The sequence below is a fragment of the Carya illinoinensis genome, chromosome 2 (genome assembly GCF_018687715.1).
Source record: "Carya illinoinensis cultivar Pawnee chromosome 2, C.illinoinensisPawnee_v1, whole genome shotgun sequence".
Taxonomy (NCBI): Eukaryota; Viridiplantae; Streptophyta; class Magnoliopsida; order Fagales; family Juglandaceae; genus Carya; species Carya illinoinensis.
In genome coordinates, this window is record NC_056753.1 from 37,027,498 (window position 1) to 37,035,535 (window position 8,038).

Sequence of the window (8,038 nt, forward strand, 5' to 3'; positions counted from 1 at the left end):
GAAGGCTCTTTTATAGGAGACAAGAGGGGAAAGAGAGTTGTTTGAGGTTGGCAGATTAGGTTTTGATTCGGCAAGATGGTCAGATCCCTGGGCAAACTTAGTTCAACCCTATTCAAGTTGTTGCACCCACTAGCTGGCCAATGGAAATGCATAATTTCGATCATTGAACGCTTGCTTCGTTGACAAGTCATATTAATTCTTCGTCTAGGGGAGATTATTAATTGATCAGTTTTAACGTCATAGCTAGCTAGCATAATTTATTATGCAATTTTATGGCAAATATTACATTTTAGTTCTTTTACGGTACTGATCATCATCATCATGTTTGATGTTTTGTATATATGTACCCAAATGCAAATCATGAAGAAGACGTCGACTGAAATCCCCAATTTTTTCTTAGCCGTCCAATGACGAAAAGAAAGATTAATCAAGCTAATTAATTATGATATTTAGATATAGAGATTAATTTTACTTATAATTGTGCTTCTTCATTTTTAATAATCATGAAACCTAAGGCAGTGCATGCCTAAAGTCTTTATATATATATATATATATATATGAGTTTTGTTATATACAAACACAGTCGTGTATTAATCTGTGTACCAATATTGATTCATTCATACTTAAAATTTAAATTAACACTGTTTTCAATAAAATCTACTTTTTGACCAATCACATTACATTAGTGCACAGATTAATGCACAATTATGCTTGTAACTATATTTGTCCTATATATATATATATAGACCGGGCCAGTGTCCTTTTTCTAAGATTTCCTTCTCTCGCGCATATCAAGTGAATCCTGGTCATGCACCAATAATACGAGTAACGAGACCATAATTTGCATGTTATCCGTAAATGATGTTCGTATAGCTATTACTTGTTTGACGGGGGATAGCCGAATAATAATATATATAATAGTTAAACAGGTCCTTTCATGTGTGTGTATATATATATATTAATGGTCCATGCAGGTTGATGTACCGGCCGCGGGTTGATCGGGGTACTGGGTTGGTTAGATATATCACGATAGAATAATATTTACACAATATATTTTAAAATAAAAGTATTTTTATAAAGTAATATTATTTTTATATGATATTTTATGAAAATGTTTTTTATTTTAAAATAGCTAAGCTACGAACGTACGTACGCAGGAGGATTAATTAAGAAGTCTGTAAGTTTAGTTCAAATTAATGTGGGCCACAGCCACCGACTAAAATCAAGTCTCATTTGAAAGGAAAAATGAGTGTGGAAGGTCCGGTTCTCTCTTTTATTAATTAGGTGCAGGCAAAGAGTTAATGCCAAAGCACATTAATTTGATGGGTTCAACTGCATTTTAGTTAAGACATATATAGTTAAATCGCATGATAGATTAGATCGATCGATCCATTCCATGAAGTCTATATCAAATAAAAGATAGCCTAGCCTGTCACGACTCACTACACAGTAGACATGAACGTTTGCAACTTTGATAAACCGAAAGTACATGAAGACCAGACCACATGGATATTGCACATTATTAATGTCCCATCTGACCATGCATCTTGTGGCGCGATGTCTGTCTTGTGTTTAATCGAGAGGTCTATATTAAGCTGAAAATGCTAGCTCTAGCTCGCACTCGCTTATGTTCTTTGAAGCCTTTACATGAGTTTTACTCGTGCTATGAAAATATAAAAGAATAATGAGAGCCTTACCAATTTTTTATAATTATTTTACTATTTTTCTTATTTTTTTTAATTTTTTAAAAAATTTTATTTTACTTAATAGTTAAAGAAGTAATTATTAATAAAATTATATATTTTTAAAATTTTTTTTTAATAATTAAAGATATTAAAAAAATAAGATAAAAAAATTCAAATACACAAATAATATAAACAAGTAGGAATGGAATTGTAAGGGTACCATTATCGGAGCTGAAAAATTACGAAGATAATTGTTTACATGAAAATGGGCGACTGACAGCGAGTGATGGCAGCCAAGCCCACATTGCTTTTTGAGATGGTTAGCAACCGTTAATCCCTTTTGTCCCATGGAAGCTGTCGGGAAGAGAGAGATGGTTAGCACCCAGCTTTAGACAGGCGAACAAGAATAAAAGCGCAATTAACAAAGTTGGGTGAGTTTGTTACTGACTTTTGAGAATCTTGAGACGAAAAAAATAATTGTACCCAACGTGAGAGTGAGACGACACCTTAAGTCATCCAAAAGGGAAAATTCACTTAAGAGCAGAAGATCCTCATTGCCAATCAAATTGCCCGAAAACACTCCAGCTTTTTACCATACAGTCCCAAATATATATATAAATAATTTTATAAATTAACATAATTTTACGTAATTTATTAAATTTATTTTATAATAAAAATAATTTTATAATTTAATAAATTACATCAAATCAAATCAATTTATAAAATTAAATTTATACAATCACTAGAGTATTTTCTGACTGATTAATGTTCTGGTTTCTTTAGGTTGGCTAGTGCTAGCCGGAAGTTTTCTATGAGTTTTCATTTTCATTCTTGTTGGGTAGGTGCGAACTTGTACGAAAGTAAAATCTTTTTGTTCTTGGCTGTTATGTCCGTGGGATCTCAAAATGAGACCCTTTTTTAAAATTATTTATTATTTATTTATTTATTAATTCTGTTCTGATTGCTTTGCTGAGCATGTATTTAACGATAATTTCCTCTATTGTATTTAATATTTAATTTTTTAATAAATTAGTTAAAAGTCTTGTAAATTTCAAAAGCATATAATTCTTTTTACTACATTATTTATATTTATCTGACTCATGTACTACGTACTAATATAAATACCTGTTTAATTATTGAGTTGGTTGAATGTCTTATATAATTCTCTCTTATACGGCTACTATATATTAAGGGACAGGCTAAGAAGACGTACGTACGTAGCCATAATTGAATATTTGGCCTGGTGGCACCTATATATGATTTTATGAGTTAATCAAAGTACTTTTTTTTTTTTTTAAATTTATTTTGTACACATGTTGTGACACGATTTTCATTGCGTTACCTTAAGGAATTTAATACCTTAATTTTTACGTTCGGGGCATTACATATAGTTATTCACAGCAAAACACCACTACAGCTTAATTCCATGCACTTACGTTGCTTGACAAAGACAGAAAACCCAGGAAATGGTGAAATTAAGCAAGCACCGAGCGGCAGTAGTACGGCAAGCACTAGCAGGCATCTATATATTATTAGAATTATGCAAAACTTGTTTGATTCTTCTTAATTAGTCCTTTGTCAATAACGAACTCATTCATTGAAGAAAATTGAAACTTTTATTTTTCAAGTAAATAACGAATTCGTTTGCCAACACCTAACGACCTACCTACAGGCAACTTGTCCTTATTAAATAACAGAAATGAAAGCAACAAGTATTAAACAACGTCAACTAATGCCTATCTAAACTGTCCCGGCTCGACACGTTTGCTTCGCCTCTCACTATAAGGTTCACTAGTTCTCACATGCAAAAATCAGCCTGATCTGGCGTAAAAATTCAAAGTCATTGTCTGGGGTTGGGCCCCATATATAGTTCCAACTACCAACGTCCTACTTCAAAGCCTCATAAAAGCCAGCCTTCCTGCACATGACCGATGTATCCAGCTTTCGTACGGATGGGTTTAGCTCGTCCTTTATTGGAAAATTGAAGGATGCCAAATTGAAGGTTCACAATCACAACCTGTAGCAAACTTGGCGGCACTACAAGAAAAATGGGTCAACTGACAACTGCAATCTACTCTGTTTTCTCGTAGACCAGACAGAGTAGTAGATGGCAACAACTAGACCAATAATAAGTGAAAGATAACAAAAGGAGTCTGCCTGGACCGCAATGCTTCTAAATCATCACTTAAAAAAATCGTTTTTAATAATGGTTCTGAAGTGATCACCACTTTAGTGAAATAGGATTTTCTTGTGAGATTAATGGTACAAAACAAAACGAGGTTAAGTAGAAGAAACGGATAGATCAGGCAATTAGTGTTACAGAAATAAGAATTAATTAAGAAAATTAAGCACTAATAAATGGCCACCATAGAAGCAAAGAAAAACTTCAAGACTAGAGGTCCTTAAGAATTGAACAAACAGCTTTTTCATAAGCATAAAACCAACAACTCAGGCCTCTTAGACTTTGCTCCAATCAATTGTTTAGCTGCCGATTCTGTTGTACCAAATACCGGTACGTCGGAACTCATTAAAAAACGGGGGGAGTACTTGGGTGGGGTCCAAACCTTGATGGCAATAACCTTTAGCAGAGGATGTTATTATTGATCTTTCTTTCATAGGTTATTTCTACAAAAGGAAATTATACCAGGAAACTATGGAGTGTATTTGCAAAAGGAAACTTCTATGTCAATAGCACAAAAATTTTAAAACTAATTCTATAGTTGAGAAATAATAATTTTAAGTAAAAATTAAATTATTAATTAATATATGGAGTGTATTTGTAAAATATTAAAAAAATAAAAAATTATTATTTAAATATATAATATTATATTATTATTTAGACTTTAGAATAGCTAGCTAGTCCAATATGGGTCACTATCTCCATTAATTTAGACCTTAACTAAAAGTTCAAATTTTAGTCAAAATTTAGATTTGACAATGGCTAGTCCATTACCAATGCTCTTAAAGGCCTCTTTATGATTTAATTCCACGCCATAAAAGAAGATGGTGTGTCAGATCCCCGATTAGAAAGTAAAAGCTCTTGCCCTTTATGATAACTTTAGGCGCGGTTTAGTTATAGACACAGATGAGATATTTTCATCTCAGATGTACTGTACTTTTTTTTCTTTTTTATTTTTATCTAAACACACTAAATTTCGTTTCTAAATTTAGTAAAAATTGACAATAAACAATGCGTGAATAGTATAAATTTGACATAAATAGTATACAATTCGGCTCTGTATAAAACAGTGAGACCCATGTCTCATCTCACTGTCCAAATACATATTTTTTTACAAATTATTTTATCTCATCTTAATTAAAAAAAATTTCCTACTATTCAAAATATTTTATTTCATATTATTTGAACTATGTATTCAAACGAGATAATGGAATTCACATTTATAATTTATCATCCTTTTATAAGATGAGCACTGCTACTCAACGGCCATTCACACCGCACACCTTGCTAGAATAAATATTAGGAGTAGCCTCTGTTTGGAAACACCCGAAAACATACCCTACGTGGCACATTATAAATGACGAAATAGTCCCTAACTGCCCAACTGAACGTTCCGTCATTTTCATTTCATTAACCTGTTTGAAATCGCTAAACAGAGCTTGAGCCTCCCCCCAACAGATCTCCCTCATCGTTTCGTCCCACTCTCAGCCCAGTTCGTTTGGTGTTGTTTTTTTCTTGTATTTGTACTTTTTTTTATTTTTTTTTATGGCTTGTGCTCCCCACCTAAAGCGATTCCGATCTTCTTTTTTCTCTTTTTCTCTCTTTATATGATCTGTTTCTTCTAAACTTGTGGACTTCTTCTTTCAGTGGTTTATTTTAGTGTGACAATGTGGTTTATTTTCAGTGGTTTATTTCAGAGAGTAAGTGCAACCGTAGCACCACATCTGGTCACTATCAACGGTAGCCAAGCATGCCGCAAAAGACCACACAAACCACTGTGCCAGCCTCCGAAAACCACTAGAGGGAGTGCTCTGTTTTTGCTCTCTGAAACAGAGGATTTTTCTCCTCACCGTGAGCCACAGAGCTCCTCCAAAACAGTGTCGCTAGTTTGCATTAAATGAGCTCGTGGGGAGGGACAGTGATGGGCAGATGGATGAGTTTCACGAGATGGTGCTGAACAGAGGGACGGCGTCTCAGGCTGGTGTTGGGTATAGGTCAAACGTGAGGTGGGTTGCTTTGCGATGAAGGAGGGGTGGTCTTCTCGGTCTGTCTCTCTGGTTTGCCCTGTTCAATGATTTCCCGGGAAGTGGCGGCTCTGGGCAGATGGAGGAGAATCGCTCGGTGTCGCCAGGTAGAGAGACAGCGTCGCCGGTAGCATTGGGCAGAGGAAGGTGACACGCAGGCGAGGGTAGAGAGGTTTCGCGAGAGGAATTCAAATGGGAAGAAAATGAAAACACCAACTTTTGTTTTAAAAAACGGATGTTTTGGTTAAAAGAAAGAAGAAGAATAAGAAGAAGACACGTAGGGTGTGTGCTGTGTGCAACTGCTAGAGTTGCGATCCGTAGAAAAGCTCCACCTTGCTAACGTAGGTTTTTATTATTAATTTTTTTTTCAAAACATCCAAATCAACAATCTTCTCTCCCAAGAAACGAGTCTCAAATCGCAGTACTCTGCTTATTGTACCTTAGTTGTCTTCCATGGCGTCTCTTTCTTCAAAATCCCATCCTCCTCCTAGTCCTACCCCATAGATTTATATATTTACACACTCCTAATAATATCTCAAATTTAATTACTCATCTCTCTCTCTCTCTCTCTCTCTCTCTCTCTCTCTCTCTCTCTCTCTCTCTCTCTCTCTCTCTCTCTCTCTCTCTCTATGTGCGAGCAATAAACTGCAATGGCATCCCAAAACCTAGAAAGCTAGTTCCAAGATTTCTTGCCAACCATGTGTTGCAGATGGAGACAAAATAGCAAACAGTGAGCCATGCACCGTTTGCTTCTTTGGTTTGTTAGGCACCTCCCCACCTCCCCAAGAATCATGCAGCAAATTGCTGCATAGTACTGATCTGCTCTCCTATAAATAGGAGAGCTTAAGTATCAGAGAGTGCAATAGAGAGTGCAAAGCGTGGAAGAGAGAAAGAAGAGAGAAGAGAGTGGGTGAGCAGAGAGTGTTTTCTATAAAATCATTTTTCATAGTGAAATTACAGCATCTGTGGATGTAGACAATTGCCGAACCACGTTAAATTTCATCCCTCCTTTATTTAGAATCGTCTCTGTGTCAGAACAGCTCCCAACAACTGGTATCAGAGCACTGGTTCGAGCTGTCTGAAAATTCAAGTTGTTCAAAATTAATTTTTGATAACTCCACGGTGTTCCTCGCGTCGAGACGAATCCGTTGCTGCAAACGGAATAAAAAACGGAGGTTGGACGAGGCTACACGCGCCCCTAGAAGATCGGCGCGTGCATCTGCTGCAACTCACGCGCCCCACGCGCTCTGGAGGTTGAAGACGCGTGAACCACAAGCGCTCATGCGTCCCCACGCGCGCCAGAGGTTGAAGACGCGTGAAGGACACGCGCCCACGCGCCCCCACGCGCCCTAGAGAGGTTCGGCGCGTGTGTCACACGCGCCTCACTCTCCCCCACTCGCACAGCACTGTACGCGCGTGTACTACACGCGCCCACGCGTTGCCCACGCAGCACTGTGCTGCGCGTGTATCTCACGCGCCAGACAGATCAGAACCATCCATTTTTTAGATCTGTTTTTTGGCTAGATCTAAGCCATTCGGAATCCGATTTCGACGATCAAATAGTGCTTTCCAACTATTTGGATCATTCTGGACTCATCCATACGGTCGAAATTTTGAGATTCGGCATCAGTACATTGGATCTGAACCATCTACGTGTTGCAGATCATTTTTGGGCTAGATCACGCCAGTTGGAGTTCCATCGTGACGATCAAATAGTGCTGACAAACTATTTGGATCATTCCGGACTCGTTTCCAGCTAATTCGAGTGTTTCGGACGCAACGGTGATCTTTGTTTATTTGAATTTGAACTCATTTGTAAAGTTATGGCTGGAGAAGAAGCTAAAGGTGTTGGTATCGAGAAATTTGACGGTACAGACTTTGCCTATTGGAGAATGTAGATAGAGGATTATCTCTATGGGAAGAAACTACATCTTCCACTCCTAGGAAGAAAGCCAGATGACATGAGCAATGAAAATTGGAGTTTCCTTGATAGACAAGTGTTGGGAGTCATTAGACTAACATTGTCAAGATCAGTTGCACACAATGTGGGAAAGGAAAAGACCACGGCGGATTTGATGAAAGCTCTATCGGACATGTACGAGCAGCCATCAGCCAATAATAAAGTGCATTTGATGTACAAGCTATTCTAC